Source organism: Peromyscus maniculatus, chromosome 18, assembly GCF_049852395.1.
Source record: "Peromyscus maniculatus bairdii isolate BWxNUB_F1_BW_parent chromosome 18, HU_Pman_BW_mat_3.1, whole genome shotgun sequence".
Taxonomy (NCBI): Eukaryota; Metazoa; Chordata; class Mammalia; order Rodentia; family Cricetidae; genus Peromyscus; species Peromyscus maniculatus.
Window position 1 is genome coordinate 684,625 of NC_134869.1, and position 17,630 is coordinate 702,254.

Below are 17,630 nucleotides of genomic sequence, written 5' to 3' on the forward strand. Positions count from 1 at the left end.
TTGCTTGTATAAGGCATATGAAATTGGAGTTTATATAGCTACTGCAAGGTTGCTCTCTCTAGAAGCATCTGCAGAGCTCAAAATGTAACATAGTTCTATTTTCCAGATTCCTGTCTCAAACCTTGCACTTGTGTCTTTCATACGGTTCTAATGATATTGAGTGGAAGTTGGCAAGAACAAAGCTCTGGATGAGATACTTTGATGAAGGTGGAACTTTCTGCCTCCTTTCAACATTATCACCAGACCCAAAATATTTCTCTATCTTGCCAACTGATTCAACAACTCTTGCATTCCCCAAAGTGACCCTGATGGAAGACAGAGGAGGCACAACTTGAGAAGCCCCACAGTGACACTAAAACAAAATCTGTTTCCCTGGACACAAACTGTTTTCCTCTGTGAGACCAAAATGAGCCATCTTAGAAATAAGACCAAAATGCTTTCACCCAAAAACTAAGGCCTAAGATTTCTCCTTTTAGGAATAGGCCATTAGTTACTGAAACCAGTCAGTTCAGATTCCAGAAACCAGGAAGTGTAGAAGTTCAGAGTCACAAGATAGTCACGAGGTAATGCCTGCCAGACTATGGAATGTCCTCTCCCTGGTTTCCAGGGTAACTGACCACAGAAATGCCCCCATCTGAGGGCAGCCAATGAGAAATGGTGGTGGGCAACCACTCCCTTAGAAGTAATTTCTAGAAGTCCCTAGAAGCGAGCCAATCAGAATTGTACCTGTACTAGCACCCCTAAATGATGTAACCTTGTGACTTTTCCCTTTAAAAACTGAGCTTGCAGACAGGTGGGCGCTTCCTCCAGCCTCCACTGCATTGGATGTATTGGACGATGTCCCTGCCTAGGCTTGTATTGCTTTTGGATATCCAGAATTAAACCTTGCTTTTGCATTCCGGCATGCTCGTCTTTGGTGGTCTCTCTGGGGGTCACGATCTGGGCACAACACCTCCTTTCCCTTCTGCATGACAGCTCTCATCTTAAAGATCATGAAATCACTCAAACTTATGGTTTTGTCATTTCTCAGCCATGAGCCACTAAGTCATTTCACTTGGAGAGGTGAATGATAAGAGCATAGTCCGACTGATGCAAGCTCCCTGTCCATGCTGAGTCACAGGAACGCCAAGCTGATGACCTGATACAATGTCAACATTGTTAAATACCACTTTCTCACGGGGACTAAACACAGCCACTTCTGCAGAATAGAAGTGAACTCTAATCTAGCTGTCTGTGGAATTGACTTGACTAGGGTCCCTGTCACATACAAGCAGCTGTGTGATTTTGAGAAAGTGACTCTCTGGTTGTCATTTTAATTTTCTCCTCTTTGCAATAAAGCGGCGCTATCTGGTACCTCCCAAATGGCCAAATGGGTTTTCTGCTCCAGGTAAGAGGATGTGAGGCTAGGTCAGATAAGATGAGGCAAGGTGAGACAGAACAAGAACTATGGGATGGTAGGTGTGCAACTCTGGCCACAAGGCCTCCCTCTGTAACTTATGAGCAGACCACGGAGGCCTGAGCACCCACTTGTCCTGTGCTGAGCTGGAAGCCCGCGATGTGCAGACCCCTAGTGTTGAGAGGCTCCACAACCTTTGTCCCTCTTGAGACACAGCAGACCATTCCCACCAAAGCCACATCCCACCAGTAAAGGCCAGCCTCCAAATAGAGCCACATGCAACACCTCCAATCATAAATGGCATGTGAGGCTTAAGCCCACCCCTGAAGCACTCTGGCCCAATGAGCATCCGGACAGAGACTCTAAACCTCCCCCATTCCACCTTGTTCTTCCTGCCTGGTACATTGAGCATGCTCAGACTTGAGGAGGTGAAGGAACTGCTGAGGAGCTGCTGAACCATTGTGGAGGAGGTCTGTGGAGTTCATTCTGGTGAAGGCCGCCCCAGGCCACCGTGGCCAGGCTCAGGGTCTCTGAGGGGTGGACCACACGGGTGGGAGACCGCCATCTCCTCAGAGTCTGGACTTCCTCACAGCCCCAGTTCTGGTGAGGCTGAGGTGAAGGCAAAGGCCTTCTTGGCAGCAGTCTCCTCTTAGGCCAGGTATAGTGAGGGCTGGGGCAGTCTTCTCAGAGCCTGGAGACTACTCACAGCCCAGTTCTCCTGAGGCTGCGATGCCTGCTGTGAAGATCCAGGATGGCAGGATGCAGTTCTGCATCCAAATTGTTATAGGATTAACCTTTTCTGTATTTCTTTACTGCATCTTAGTGCCTGTGGGATCAGCGATATCCCTTTTCTCATTCCTTATGTGAGTAACTTTAGTATTCTTTCATTTTTCTTCGCTAGTGTGCCTAGAGATTTATCAGTGTTAGATAGGTATCTTTCTCTTACTTCTTGTCATATTTATTTTCAATTTATTGAATTTTAAAAATTGATTAGGGGCTTCTTACTTTCTTTTTAGTATTTATATAAAATTTATGTCACAGATTACAAATTACTTAAGTCAGGTGTTAAGTATTTCATACCTATAATCAAAGCCCTTGGGAAACAGGATTCCATTAGTTGGAGAACAGACTGGGCTCCACACAGAGCTCTACACTGGGGCTATGCTACAGAGTGAGATCACAAAATCCAAATGTATTCACATTCATATAAAATCATTTAATGTTTTAGTTTTTTTCTAATCATGGTTTAGCTTTATTCCATAAATTTTGTTATCTTTTATTTCCACTTCGATACTTTTACTCTCACTATGACTTTCTCTTTTAATCTATTGATTATTTTAAGAATGAAATGTTTAATTTTCATTTACTGGGGATTATTAAGATACTATTCTGTTATTAACTTATATTTTAATTTCCCTGTAGTCACATTGAACACATGACTTTATATCGGCTCTTTTATGTTTATTTAAACCTGTTTAGTATCTTGTAACACGGAGTGTGTTGAAAAGTGACCTGTGTGTTCTGGAAATGTTGTCTTAAGCCGTCATTTGAGGAGGTGTTCTGTAAATGTCTGTTAGGTGAAATTGATTGACAGCAGTGTTCATGTTCTCCTTGTCTGCTTCTTTCTTATTTTCTCTTTTTTAGTACAAGAACTTAATTATAATTTTAATTTTTTCTTATTACCCAATCTTATCCTGTGGATATATCAAGAGTAAAATGGAATTTTCTGTTCCAAATGCATCATCTTTAACCCTTTTTAGATAGGAACTTTTGTTCCTATGTCAAAATTGCACTGAATTATTCCATATGTTCATATTTTTTAAAAGTCAAAAACCTCATTCATTTGAATTCTTATTGTTTAGTTCATGTTAACAAATGGTAGAAAGTGAAATTTGATTTTTTTTTTTTTTTTTTTTTTTTGGTTTTTTCGAGACAGGGTTTCTCTGTGTAGCTTTGCGCCTTTCCTGGAGCTCACTTGGTAGCCCAGGCTGGCCTCGAACTCACAGAGATCCGCCTGGCTCTGCCTCCCGAGTGCTGGGATTAAAGGCGTGCGCCACCACGCCCGGCTCGAAATTTGATTTTTTTTAACCTATGCATTTTTTCTTTTTTTATTAATTGTTTGGGAATTTCATGCCATGTACCCCAATCCCACCCATCTCCCAGTCCCTCCATATCTGCCCCTCACTCTTTCAGAGTCCCCCCACAAAGGAAAGAAAAGGGGAATATAAATGAGACAAAATAAATAATAATTAAAAAGAAGAAAAAGTAAAGCACTTCACTCCCCCGACCCCCATCTTTCTCACCTCTCCATCATCTCTCCATCATCTTTGTGGCATTAGGAGCTGCTGTATCTCATGCAGGTCTAGTATTGATGGTGTACCTAAGCCAGGGGCCTTGAACCTGACCAACATCTCATTACACCACGAACATTTGCAAGTGAAGCTGTTGGAATTTCCCTCCTTTTGTTCTGTGGACTCCCATCTCCAACTTTAATTGTGGATTTGTCAGTTTCCATCTACTTTCTTAACCAGGTTGGAGGATTCGTAGTTAAAATCTTTTTAAGTAGAGTGTTCCGTCTGCCTGGAAAATTGATCCCTTTTCACCACACACATGTATATTATAATATTTGTGTTATTCATAATAGATACTTTCCCTAGTAAAATTTATTGTTCAGCAGTTTACTTTGGTAGTAACATGGGTACTAGGACATTTTAAAGAACTCTGCCTTTTCCTGCCTCCTTACTCTGACACTCTGCCCATACATTTGTTTTCTATTCATCATAGAGTGAAATCCTTTGTGGTTGTTTATCTAGTCTGGCAATTTCTCCCATCTAAACTTGTATGTTTAATGCAATTACATGGTTAGTTTGAGTCTTCTATCTTGATAGTTTTAACTTCATGGGTTCTGTCCAAAATGTCTTTCTGTGTCTGCTTTTGGGCTTTTATTTTATTTATCCCCTCACCTAGTTTGTTATTCAGACATCTTTTTAAAAAAATTAATAGCTGTTTTTCAGGCACTGAAGGCCCATGGGCTACTAAACTCAGAGCTCTTTCCTTGGTGACTTATGTCAGAAGCTGCCAGACCTTTGGAGCTCGTCTATCGAGTGTTGTGTCAGCCAGATCAAATAGTAGTTTATAGTTTACAGATTATTCATGCCAAAATTTCTGTCTTTTGTTATGGTGGACTTCAAAGCTTTTGTAATCCTCCTTAATTAAATATACATGATGTATGACAATATGGTGATGGAATTTAAGCACACTGTAACTTTCAGTGACTAGAACTAATGAAATGCCAAGAAAGCCCTTATAATATTTAAATTTTTTTTACCCTTTTCAATCCTCTGCATCTTCACTTGAAAGGCGGCAGGGCAGGGTTATACATTACTTTTTTTTTTTTTTTTTTTTGAAACAGTGTTTCTTTTTGTAGCTTTGAGCCTTCCCTGGATCTCGCTCTGTAGACCAGACTGGCCTCGAACTCACAGAGACCCGCCTGCCTCTGCCTCCCAAGTGCTGGGATTAAATGCGTGCGCCGCCTGGCAAATTCTTTTTTTATTTTTTTGAGACAGGGTTTCTCTGTGTGGTCCTGGCTGTCCTAAAACTAAGTTTGTAGACCAGGCTGGCCTTGAACTCACAGAGATTCGCTTGGCTCTGCCTTCGAGTGCTGGGACTAAAAGCGTGCACCACCACTGCCAAGCTATAATGTTTAATTTTTATGCAAATTTATTTGCATCAACTTTATACAACTCAGATTTCTTATGTGGTCCAATAATTTTATATACTGGTGTAAATCTTTTAGGATTCTGGGTTCCAGAATGACCTTATAGTACTTATAATTTATTAATTACACTCCTTTATTCTTACAACTGAGAGTGTGAGAATGAACTGAGGTCATGTACAGCATCCATGCAACCCTCTCTGCCTCTCTGGTTCCAGAAAACTCAATAGGGAAATTTGGAGAGAATACTTTTAAAATTCCACATATGTATTTATAGGGGGAGGTATGTGCACAGGAGAGCAGTTCCCACAGAGATAAGGAGAGGCTCCAGATTTCCTGGAACTAGGGACATTGGTGTTTGATTATGAATCACTGCGATGGGTGATGGAAACTGAACTCAGGTTCTTTGAAAGAGTACAGTGTGTGTTTTTCTGTGAGGCCAACTCTAGCCCCATCATTCAAACATTTTAAGAGAAGTTTAGAAGATAGTAAAAATGTAGTCATTTTGTTTAGTTTTATTAAAATCTATAAGCCCTTATGCATATAAGTAATTCTTTTTTATTTTGTTACTTCTAAAATTAATCTTGTTATTCTGTACATATTAATTATACAAAGTCACTAATTTGCTCATATACATCCCCTCATTACCCTGTTATACTCCCTCCATCTAAAATATGTGCCCTCATGCTTCCTCAAAAATTTTCCTCCTACTTTGATATTTTTTCTAGATTTATATGGGATATTTGTATTTTGGAGACCTGTCTATTTTTTTAAGTTTGATGATACATAGTTGCAGCATTTTTCTTGAGAATTATATAATTAATTTTTTCTATAGGTTTTCTTTCTTTATTGAATTATCTTGCATTATTTATGTATATCATACTTTGTTTATCCATTAGTATATTGGTGGTCTTCTAAGCTCATTCCATAAATCATCTGTGTTGTAGGTACCACAATGATAAAAATTACACACAAACTCACATACACACATATACATGATCCAGTATAGTGAGCTCACTTTTAGAAGTAGGCACACCCAGGCGTGACACAGCTGGTATGTCTATGTTAAATTTTCATTCATAACCATCATTATAGCATCCACAGTACCCAGCATGTTTTATTTTACAATAAACACAGCATATATGCTCTTTTTTACACTTCCTGTGCAGCATTAAAAAATTTGATTTGGTGAAAATTGTAATCATTAAAAAGACACTTAAAGCTGGAAATATGGGGCAATCTAAATATTATTCATCACCAAAGGATCATTTGTCCTCTTCTGTATTTATGTTGTTTTTATTTTACTAGTGTGAGAATGGGTTTGAGGGCCCAAGAAAATGACCACCTAATTTGCAGTGTTTGAGCCAGGCTGTAAGTCCTGCTGCAAATTTATTTTAATGCAAGTGATTGCCATGCCTTCCTTACTCTGAGTGGTCAGAGCTTGACCTCATATTACTGCATGGCTGGTTCCCTCAAAGTGGTCCACTTGGTAAGCAGAATGCACTTGTGAGTACCTAGTATAACTTTGCACACACATTTGTATCTCACGTATATGTTGTCATTTGAGATACTGTCTCAGATATGGTCATTATGAAAAATTGTTTTCAGCATGCAGAAAATGAAACTCTGCTCTTTATCTTCTACTGTACACAAGCTCTGCACCAAATGCATCATAGATGTCAAAATAAGACCTGATACCCTGAAATTGTCAAAGGTCACAGTAGAGAAAATAGTCCCACTTCCAAGAACAGGTAAGGGATTTCTGAGTAGGACTCTCATCCAATAGTAAATGAGACCAAAAATCCACAAATAGGATCTTATGAAATTATGACTTTTTATTTCAGCATAAGCAAATATAATTGAAGTGGTGGCCTACAGAATATGTGAAAATCACTGGTGCAATAGTGACATGGGTGTCACTGTTTAATTAACTTCCTTCTGATCTCGTGAGGCCTGCACTATAGGAAGGAATTAATACCTAGTACTATGTTCCTGGTCAAAAGTCACTGGCTTGACAGGTCATAACCCTTAAGATGATGCTACTATTGTTACTTTGTGTAATAGCAACTGCTTTGTAAATATTTCTGTTTCTACATCTAGATCTCTTCAGCTCTCAGTCTTGGTCAGAGGTCCTTCTTTCGGTAGCAGGCATCAGTGAATGCACAGCCACATAACATTAGAATGTTGAAGTGACCATGAATGCTCATTGCTAAATGAAACCTGTAGATTAACCACTTCTGTTAGACATAGGAAATATCGTGGAAATGGGCCCCGAGTGTCCTGACTGAGCGTGAGGGGAACTGCTGTAACGTGCTGTCTTTTGGATATGACATAAGCCATTGCTCACTCACAAGAACTGTGATCACCTGCAGCTTCAGGTGACCATGTTCGGGACTGACTGTGAACATACCTATCTGTCCTGAACCAGACAGCTGGAAGAGGCAGTCTGCTGGTGGAAGGCAAAGCCTACTAAACCTTTGTCTCAGTATGGAAAATAAAAAGAAAGCCAGAAGTTGGCTATTTGTATTACTTATCAGTTCCCCTTTATCTGTCTGCCTCCCAGGGAAGACTGTTTAATTCCTATTCCCTCAAATTAATGTGTTTATTGAGGTTAATACAGGAGAATAGGTATGGAAATAATTATAAGAATATGAATAACTGTAATGTGTGGCATCACAAAGTCTCATATTAGAATGGGTGACTCATGAAGACTAGAATTCTGAATGTGTCTGCATGACTTGTTTGCAGCTGAATGAGACAGAGGGTCTCATTTCTTCAGTTCTCCTTAGTTACCACCTATTTAACCTTGGGAGTGGAAGGGCCTTGTTAATCCTGTAAGTTTCAGCTTTTCCAGCCATAGTTTAATTGCTGGGTATTATGAACCTTCATAGAACTTGCTGAGACTTAAGGAAATAGCTCCACCCAGGGAAGAGCACACTACTTGGATACTCAATATCAAATGGTCAGTCCTGAAAACATATATTCTAGCTATACAGAATGCTTGGTTTACATTTAGGAATATATAACGACATGCACACACACACACACACACACACACACACACACACACACACAAGCTTATAACAGCAATTAATGAAAAGGCAGGTCATAAATGAGAAAGAGAGCAAGGAAGAGTATAGGGAAGATTTAGAGGGATGAATGAAAAGAGAAAATAATGTCATTATAATCTCAAAAATAATAGTAAAGAATACCATGTCATAATAAGGAAAATTGTTATACAACACTTCATCCTTTCCTTAAACTGTTAATTGTTTCCACAAGATCACTTTCTTCCATTGGGCTCTGCAAAGGCTGGAGAGCCACACACAGGTCCTGAAGTCCCTGATGAAGCAACCATTTAATTTTCATCTCTTCTGTAAACACAGCTCCATCATGCCCAGTGAATTGGCCATAATGTACTGCTTCTCTCATACATATATTTTTCTCTCTTTTTTCATTAAGAATTTTTTTCATTTTATATAACAAGCACAGATACCCCTCTCTTCCCTCCTCCTGCTTTTCCAGCATTTCCCCCTTCAATCCACCCCGTACTCCCTCCTCCAACAAGGTAAGGCCTCTCATGGGGAGTCAGCAGAGACTGGTCCATTCAGTAAAGGGAGGTCCAAGTCCCTCCCTCTACATCCAGGCTGTGCAAGCTGTACCACCATAGGTAGTGAGCTCCAAAAACCAGCCTGTGCACCAGGGATGGATCCTGATACTACTGCCAGAGGGCTCCTTACGCAGATCAAGCTAAACAACTGTCTTGATTATGCAGAGGGCCTAGTCCAGTCCCACAGAGGCTCCATAGCTGTTGGTCTAAAGTTCATGAGTTCCCTCTAGTTTGATTTGGTTGTCTCTGTAGGTTTCCCCATCATGATCTTGATGCCTCCTTGCTCATAGAATCCTCTTCTCTCTCTTTGACTGGACTCCCAGAGTTTGGCCTGGTGTTCTGCAGTGGATCTCTGGATCTGCTTCCATCAGTTACTGGATGAGGGCTCTATGATGACAGGGTATTCACCAATCTGATTACTGGACTAAGATGGTTCAGACACTCTCTTCACTATTGCTAGTCATCTAAGCTTAGGTCATCCTGATGGAGTCCTGGGAACTTCCCTAGCACCCAATTATACCCTATCCCCATGATTTCTCCCTCTATCATGGTATCTCATTGCTCTTCCACTATGTCCCTGTTCCAGATCGACCATTCTGTTCCCTTATTTTCTCATCCCCAACCCCCTACCATCCATCACCCCCCTCCTCCCCAGTTTATTCATGGAGATCTCATCTATTTCCCTTCCCAGGGTGATCCATGTGTTCCTCTTAGGGTCCACCTTGTTACCTAGCTTCTCTGGAGCTGTGGGTTGTAGTCTGGTTATCCTTTGCTTTACATCTAGTATCCACTTATGAGTGAGTACATATCATGTTTGTCCTTCTGAGTCTGGGTTACCTCACTCAGGATGACATTTTCTAGTTCTATCCATTTGCCTGAAAACTTCATGATGTCAATGTCTGTTACTGAAGCATATTATTCCATTGTGTATATGTACCACATTTTCTCTTCAGTTGAGGTTCTTCTAGGTTGTTTCCAGGTTCTTGCTATTACAAATAATGCTGCTGTGAACATAGTTGAGCATGTATCCTTGTAGTATGACTGAGCATTCCTTGAGTGTATGCCCAAGAGTGGTATAGCTGCTTCTTGAAGTGGATTGATTCCCAATTTTCTTAGAAACCTCCATACTGATTTCCAAAGTGGCTGTACAAGTTTGCATTCCCACCAACATTCGAAGAGTGTTGCCCTTGCTCTGCATTCTCTCCAACATAAGCTTTTATCAGTGTTTTTAGCTTAGCCATTCTGACAGGTATAAGATGATATCTCAGGGTTATTTTGATTTGTATTTTCATGATGGCTAACGATGGTGAACATTTCCTTAACTGTCTTTTGGCCACTTGAGATTCTTCTGTTGAGAATTCTGTTTAGATCTGCACCCCATTTTTATTTTGATTGTTCAATATTTTGATGTCTAGTTTCCTGAGTTCTTTACATATTTTTTAGATCATCCCTCTGTCAGATATGGGGTTGGTGAAGATCTTTTCCCATTCTGTAGGCTCTCATTTTGTCTTATTTACCATGTCCTTTGCCTTATAGAAGCATCTCAGTTTCAGGAGGTCCCATTTATTAATTGTTGCTCTCTGTGTCTGTGCTACTGGTGTTAGATTGAGGAAGTGGTCTCCTGTGCCAGTGCATTCAAGACTACTTCTACTTTCTCTTCTATCAGGTTCAATGTAACTGGATTTATGTTGAGGTCTTTGATGCACTTGGACTTGCGTTTTGTGCAAGGTGACAGATATGGATCTATTCGCAGCCTTCTACATATTGACACCCAGTTATGCCAGCACGATTTCTTTTTTTCCATTGTATAGTTTTGGCTTTGTCAAAAATCAGGTGTTCATAGGTATGCAGATTAATGTCAGGATCTTCAATTCAATTGATTGGTCCACATGTCAGTTTTATGCCAATACTAAGTTGTTTTTATTACTGTAGCTCTATAGCAAAACTTGAGGTCAGGGATGGCGTTGCCTCCAGTGGTTGCTTTATTGTACAGGATTGTTTAAGCTATTCTGGGTTATTTGTTTTTCTATATGAAGTTGAGTATTGTTCTTTCCAGGTCTGTGAAGAATTGTGTTGGGATTTTGATGGGAGACGCATTGAATCTGTAGAATGCTTTTGGTAAGATTGCCATTTTACTATGTTAATATTACCTATCCATGAGCATGGGAGATTTGTCCATTTTGTGATATCTTCTTCATTTTCTTTCTACAGATACTTAAAATTCTTATCATACAGCTCTTTCACTTGCTTAGTTAGAGTTACCCCAAGGTGTTTTATATTATTTGTGGCTACTGTAAAGGTGATGTTTTTCTGATTTCTTTTTCAGCCCATTTACCATTTATCATTTGTATATAGTAGAGTTACTGTGTTTTTTTTTCTTCTTCTTTTAGTTATCTTGTATCCTGCCACATTACTGAAGGGGTTTATCAGTTGCAGGCATTCCCTGTTAGAGTTTTGGGGGTTACTTATGTAGACTATCATATCATCTGGAAATAGAAAAAGTTTGACTTTTTCCTTTCCAATTTGTATCCCCTTGCTCTCCTTTTGTTGTCTTTTTGCTCTAGCTAGGACTTTGAGTACATATTGAATAGATATGGGGAGAGTGGATAGCCTTGTCTTGTCCTTGATTTCAGTGGAATCACTTAGAGTTTCTCTTCATTTAATTATATGTTGGCTGTTGGCTTGTTGTAAACTGCCTTTATTAGTTTTAGGTATGTTCCTTTCATTCCTGATCTCTCCAAGACCTTTATCATGAAGGGGTGTTACTTTTGAGACTTGTTTGTTCCTAAAAATATCAGTTGAAATCAAGATTTGGAGTTTTATCAGGCTATAACAGTGTGCATATAACACCATTTGTATTATGCTATGTCCATATTCATTGGTTACCCAGATGAAAGCTTGGATCATATGCTGAGTAGCACATCCTGGCATGCATGTGTTGAGGATGGTATGTCTTGTAAATGAAATGTATGTGTTCCACACAGTGGTACTCAGGATATCAACTTATATCTGTATCTGAAGTTTGAGTGTCTAAGATTTTCAACAAACATTCTTCTGTGTGTCTATTTTGAGGCCTTGATTGACGATAAAATATCAGGGTCTGGGATCAGAGTTCCCTCTAACTACCAAATATGTTAATGATGTCCATTTGCTTTCATCTGTAAGGGAACCATTGGCTCCATTGAGAACATGGTATTTCTGGCTCCCTTTTGGTTAGGGCATTGGATGAAGAAGAAAATATTCTGCTCACACATCCTTCAAGTTCAGGGATTCTGGGCTTAGTTCTTGCTCAGTAGGCTGCAGGTCTCCACTGAAAGCAGTTTATGGTCAGGCATGTTTCTCTTCTTGCATTGCCTGGACTCCTTTCACACAGGTCTTGGTCCTTGGCTACTTGATCAGTGTTTGGTCTAGGAAGAGTTCTCCATTGTGGTTGGGGCAGGCACCATTTAAATTATCTCTTCAAACTGGACTTCCTAGGGTCAACATTAAGTCTGGCCGCATATCTCTCGTTGGGTTGGCAGGAGCTCCCTTGACTTTAGGGTTTGTGGTTTCTCTTCATCAAGGTCTGTGGTTGGCTTGTAACATTTGATTTTGCCTAGTTTGTTCTATGAGCTTTGTATGAGTTCTGAATTCTTCCCAGTCAATATTTGCCCCAGACCTCCTTTTTCATTTGGTGCTTGGTGTTTTCAGAATAAGGATTAGACCTGGGCATAGATGTTTTCCTGGTTTTCTCTGGATGTTCTTTCTTTAAGGGGATGGCCCAGTCCCACTTCTCTTCTTTATTAGGGCCCAGACATATTCATAGTGAGGACTGGACTCAGGCCCACTAATTTTCTTGGTTTTGGCCTGGTCTTTTTCAGCCTTAAGCTTATGAAGTGGCCCACATCTCTTCTTGCTTAGGCCCATACTTCATCAGGGTAAGGATTATAGACAGACAGTTTTTTTTTTTTCTTGGCCTCTTTCATTTAAGAGAATATCCCAGGTCTTCTTCTCTCCTTGTTTTTTCTCAGGCTTTTGTCAGGGTTAGTGTTAGGCCCCTGTGTTCCCTTTTCCTGCTTTGTCCCGGCCTCTTTCATTTGAGGGATTGGTCTGGGCTCATGTTCTTTCTTAGTTTGGCCCAGTCTTCTTCAGGGTCAGAGTTATGCTGAGGCCAACTTCTCATCTTGGTGAGGGCCCTGGCTTCAGTCCAGGTAATTTGAGGCATGGATATTCTCCTTTTCTTTCTTCCAGCCAAGTCTTTTTCTTCTGAGGGATATGGTAGTACTCATTTCCCTTTTGGTTGGGGCCAGCCTCCTTTAAGGTCAAGGTTAGGCATGGCCATTCTTTTCTTTTCTTTTTGTTGCATTTCATTGTGTAACTTTTCCTTCTCCTTTGGCCTTGGCTCTTCCATTTAATGGACTGGCCCAGGGATACCTCTGTTTTTCCTCTGGGTCAGAGCTTATTCAGCTTCAGGTTTTGGTGCATGCCTCTTTTAGGTCAGGGTTTGGAAATTTTATTATTAGGGTTGGTCTCTGGCTTTTCTGGGTGAGGGAAAGACTTTGTTAATTTAGGCTTTATTCCTGGTCTTCATCAGGTTCATCCTCAGGCCTTGGAATACTTTTGTCTTGACATCTTGGTTAATGTTGAATCCTGGTCTACTTTCACTTTAGGTACTTAGCATGGGTTTTTTCAGGGACCATGTTGGCATGAGCTATTTTCAGGGTATGGCTCTATCCAGGCAGTTTTTGTGTTAGAGTTAAGCCTGTTTACATTGATATTCTGGGACTGTGTAGTACCTGTTTCTCTTTAGGTTTGAAGCAGTGGATACATTTGAGTCCAGGTTTGTCTGAAGCTACTTTGTAATTTGTAATTAGCCTTGGATTATGCTCAGCCTTTCTGAAAAAAATAACATGTGGATATTGGTAGAGGACTGTATCTACAGCCCTTCTCTTATATCTCATGTATATTCTGAGGAACATTGGCACTTTCCAAGGGAAGTTGGCATAGACACCAACACACACAGCACAGACTCCAGATGAAATAACCACATATTACACAAACAGAAAGGTGAAGTAGGGAGGTGTTGTGGTGCTTGGGAGACTCCTTGCTGCTGCATTGGTGACTGTGGTCATGGTAAAGAGGCACCCTGAGCTCATGTGGAAAATTGTTGCTTCTCAGTGAAGATAACAAACTAGAGTCCCAACAAGGTCCCTGCTGCCTTTCCTTTCTTCTGTGATCTACTCCCATGAAGGCATATCACAGGCAGTTAATATAACAGCAGAGGATGGTCCTCCATTGATTTAGAGGCTGCCTTGTTAGGCACATGAGGGTTGTGCAGATCTTCATGGGGCCTCTTATGCAGTGTGGGCATGGTGTCCCCTCCTGTATGTCATTCATGCACTATGAGGGTGCTCCTTTGGTCCTTGCTATGGAAACACTTCTCAAAATGTCATTTGTTTTCTGCCTTGAAAACCCCTGGAACAATGAACCATGCCTTAGTGATCCCTTTCAAGAAAGCTCCTTGTCGTGTCCACTCACTGATGTGCGATCAGGTCTTCCCACAAAGAATGTCTGCAGTGACTTACCAGAAATTGATTCCTGCTCACATTATTATAGTTGTGAATCACAGGCCACTTTAATAGAGTGAGCTGCCAACCTGTCAAGGGCACACATGTAACCATGACAATGATTCCTTATGGAAAGTCACAGAGGCCAGGCCAAACTCTGCTCAGGGGAGCACAAAGGTGGTCAAGCTGTGTAGATATTTTTGGAGTGGTAATTAGGGAAGGTGCCCGAAGGCTACTGCTATCGTCATTGCTTGGGGACAGCTTCCCATCCAATCATCCTCTCCTACTACAGAAGTTCACTGCTGAGAAGAGGAAGGTCAGTGGGGATGGGGCAGACTCAGGCCATATGTACACAGTTCAAATACTGGTCTATCATTTCTGATCCTCAGTTTATCATCAAGATTCTCTTATCATGAGGCTGGTATTGTGCCATCTGCAGTACCTGGGGCTTGGGGAACAGAGCTGTTTGAAATTTGCCCTCCAAGCTGTCCCTTCACCAACATTAAACACAACTTGAAGTGGGATTGACCAGAAAGCAGAAAGCCATGAGGCTGTCCCTACCTCCTCTCCTCATGGTAGTTGATGACTTCTGAGGCTGTCACTCACTGGGTAGCAGTGTAACAACAGTTCATCCTGTCCCATTTTGGAAAGTGGAGTCCTGGGACAGGTGCTGACTCTGCCTCAGCTGTTGTCACCCTTTCTAACAAATGCTAGTGGAGATTAGTAGTAGAAAACAATGGACATATCCCACTTTGAGAAAACCCTTCCCAATCTCCCATTGTCCTTTGCCTTCATGCCTCTCTCCTTCCCTGACAGTTTATCTCGCAAGGCTGGTCTCAGATTTCCAGCAATCTTCTAACTCAGTCTCCTTAGTGTTGGATTTCCTTTTTTATTTATTTATTTATTTATTTACTTTTTACCATGGATGCTTTTTTCTTGCCCTAATATGACATTTAAGGGTAGTGGGAAGGGGGCATCTTAGAGATCTGAAGAGTTAGTCAAGGTATCACAGTGTTCAATTCCTCTATCTTATGAAGATGGAAACCTACACTTAAGAATTGTGGCATGCAAAAAGGAAGAAAACAAAACTGAACTAACATTTTTTCTACTGGTCCTCAATCAATAAAATCTCAGTTATAAAAGAAAACCTCTTGGGAATTTCTTCCTGTTATCTCTAGATGCAGTTATGTAAGCATTATGCTATCCTCAAAGCCAAAAAGGATTTAGGGAGGGTGGCCTCAATAAAACCAGCTATCTAATCACAGAGCTTGATAGGCTTTTTCCTGTCTGCAGCAGCAGAATCGGGAAGAAGAGAACTTACATGGTTGCCCAGTAGGGATGCCTCTTTGCTGTCTCAGCCTGGATGCCTGTGGTAACAGTTGCAGTAGGAATGCCCCACCTGGAAGTCTTCCAGTTGACATCATTGTATCCTGGGAACCCACAATTTCCTGGTCTTCACCAAGTTCTGGATAGCCAGTAAGTGTTTTTAATTTTACTTGATGGTGATGATTTACTATAATCTGAAAGTTCAGTAGAAGAGGAAGGAGAAACTGAAAACTTACATATGCTTGGTGTCAAATGTTATCTGAAGTGCTTAACATGTGACATAGATTGTAGATATCCATCTAAGAAAGATCCTGAAACATCTACACATTGTTATCAACATCTTAGACAACATCAGTGTTCTAGAAGCATGGAAATTCCATGCACAGAATGCAGCATGATCAAGCATGCCCCACCCAAAAGTAATAGTGCCATTAGCCCATCATAAAGGATCAGGGCACCATCATTGTTGTGCCACAATACACACATGCTTTTTCACACACTATACTCATATATATGTGCCCACATTCATACATTTAGAAACATGTATTTGTCTACATGCACACCCACATACACCCATATGCAGACACAGAGAAATATTCATTAAATTAATTAGATGTACAATAATTTGGCATAACAAAAAATTAAAAGAAACAAACAATCCTTGTGGTATTGGTACGTATATGTATGGTATGCATGTTGTATGCAGAACTATGGGTATAGTTATGTGCATATTTTTATAAGTATCTATATGGTATACATAATATGTATAACCATATCTAATTGCATATACATGTGTATATAAATATAAAGATAAACTGAAATCTCACCTCCCAGACACCAGCCAAGGAGGCAGCAGAACTTTCCAAATGGCCACCTTGCTGTGTTAGCTCTTTTCTACCTTCAACTCTGAGTACCTGTTATGTTTGTTTGAAAGGCATAACTTTTTAAATCAAAACAGAGACACTGTTTTGTCTTACCAGAAAATATGTAAAATGTAACTTTCAAAAAAAAGAAACATGAGAAATAATCTTTGCTCTCAGTATCTAGAAATGAATATAAAAACTTCCTTCAACACTTTTTTCTATAACTGTATATCATTTCAATACTTATTTTTTAAATTTTAACTTTTTTCTCCTCTAAATAATGCAGTCTTCAATATATATAAGTCCTGAGGTATCATTCTCCGTGATGGTAGTGGCCACCACTGTCTCTATCTAAAACATCTTCTAGTTGCCTAGAAGTTGAGTTGTTAATTCCTGCATGGACTAGTTTATGTTTCTGTGTAGACTTAGGAAACATTTATTACACTAGGCTTTGAAGACATGGAGGTAACTAGGGTGAGTAGCATGGGAAGGAGATGGCTTGGGTGGGCTGACTGCATGTGTTGGGAAAGTTCTAGTTCAATGGGTGAAAGGTCATGTCTGAAGTAATAGGAGGCAAAAAGGCAGAACAAGGGAAAGGTATTTCTGACTGCACGCTGCTACTCAGTGTAGAACAACAGATCAGTTCTTACCCACTGCCTGACACATGGCTGTCCCAGATTTCTACTTAGCATGGTGAAATGATTGTCCTTGGCTTGCTCTACAGTGGTGTCTATAAAGATGATACAGGTCTAAAAGCATTTGTAACAAATACACCTCAATGTACAAACCCTTACAAGGTATTCTGCATCAGAGCTGGTTTATACCAAAGTCCATGCTCAAAGGGTTGTCCAGAAGTAGAATTCTTTCCTGAGTCCATTGTTCTCTGTGATTATGTTGGATACCTACTGTCTTAGTTAGGGTTTCATTGCTGTGAAGGGACACCATGACCATTGCAACAATTACAAAGGAAAACATTTAATCAGGTGGCTTACAGTTTCAGAGGTTTAGTTCATTATGATCATGGCAGGACAATGAGGCATGCAGGCAGATATGGTGCTGGAGGAGAAAAATGTGGAGATGAAGCTACATCTTCATCCACATGCAGAAAAAAGTGCTCTGAGACACTAGGCATGGCTTGAGCATAAGAGATCTCAACCCTCCCCCACTGTAACAT

At 40.4% G+C, this 17,630-nt stretch overlaps 1 protein-coding gene across 3 annotated transcripts in view; it reads left to right on the forward strand.

Moving 5' to 3' along the window:
• LOC143269364 (uncharacterized) overlaps positions 1-17,630 on the forward strand; it is a 90,950-nt gene that overhangs the window by 57,343 nt on the left and 15,977 nt on the right. Inside the window, exons 1-2 of one of the 3 annotated variants that reach the window (XR_013045766.1) lie at positions 1,795-1,866; positions 15,561-15,743. The gene's annotated coding sequence lies outside the window, so the exon portion shown is untranslated. Of the gene's footprint in view, positions 2,000-6,660; positions 6,863-15,560; positions 15,744-17,630 lie in introns of those variants that run through there. The other 2 variants (XR_013045764.1, XR_013045765.1) reach the window with 2 other exon arrangements.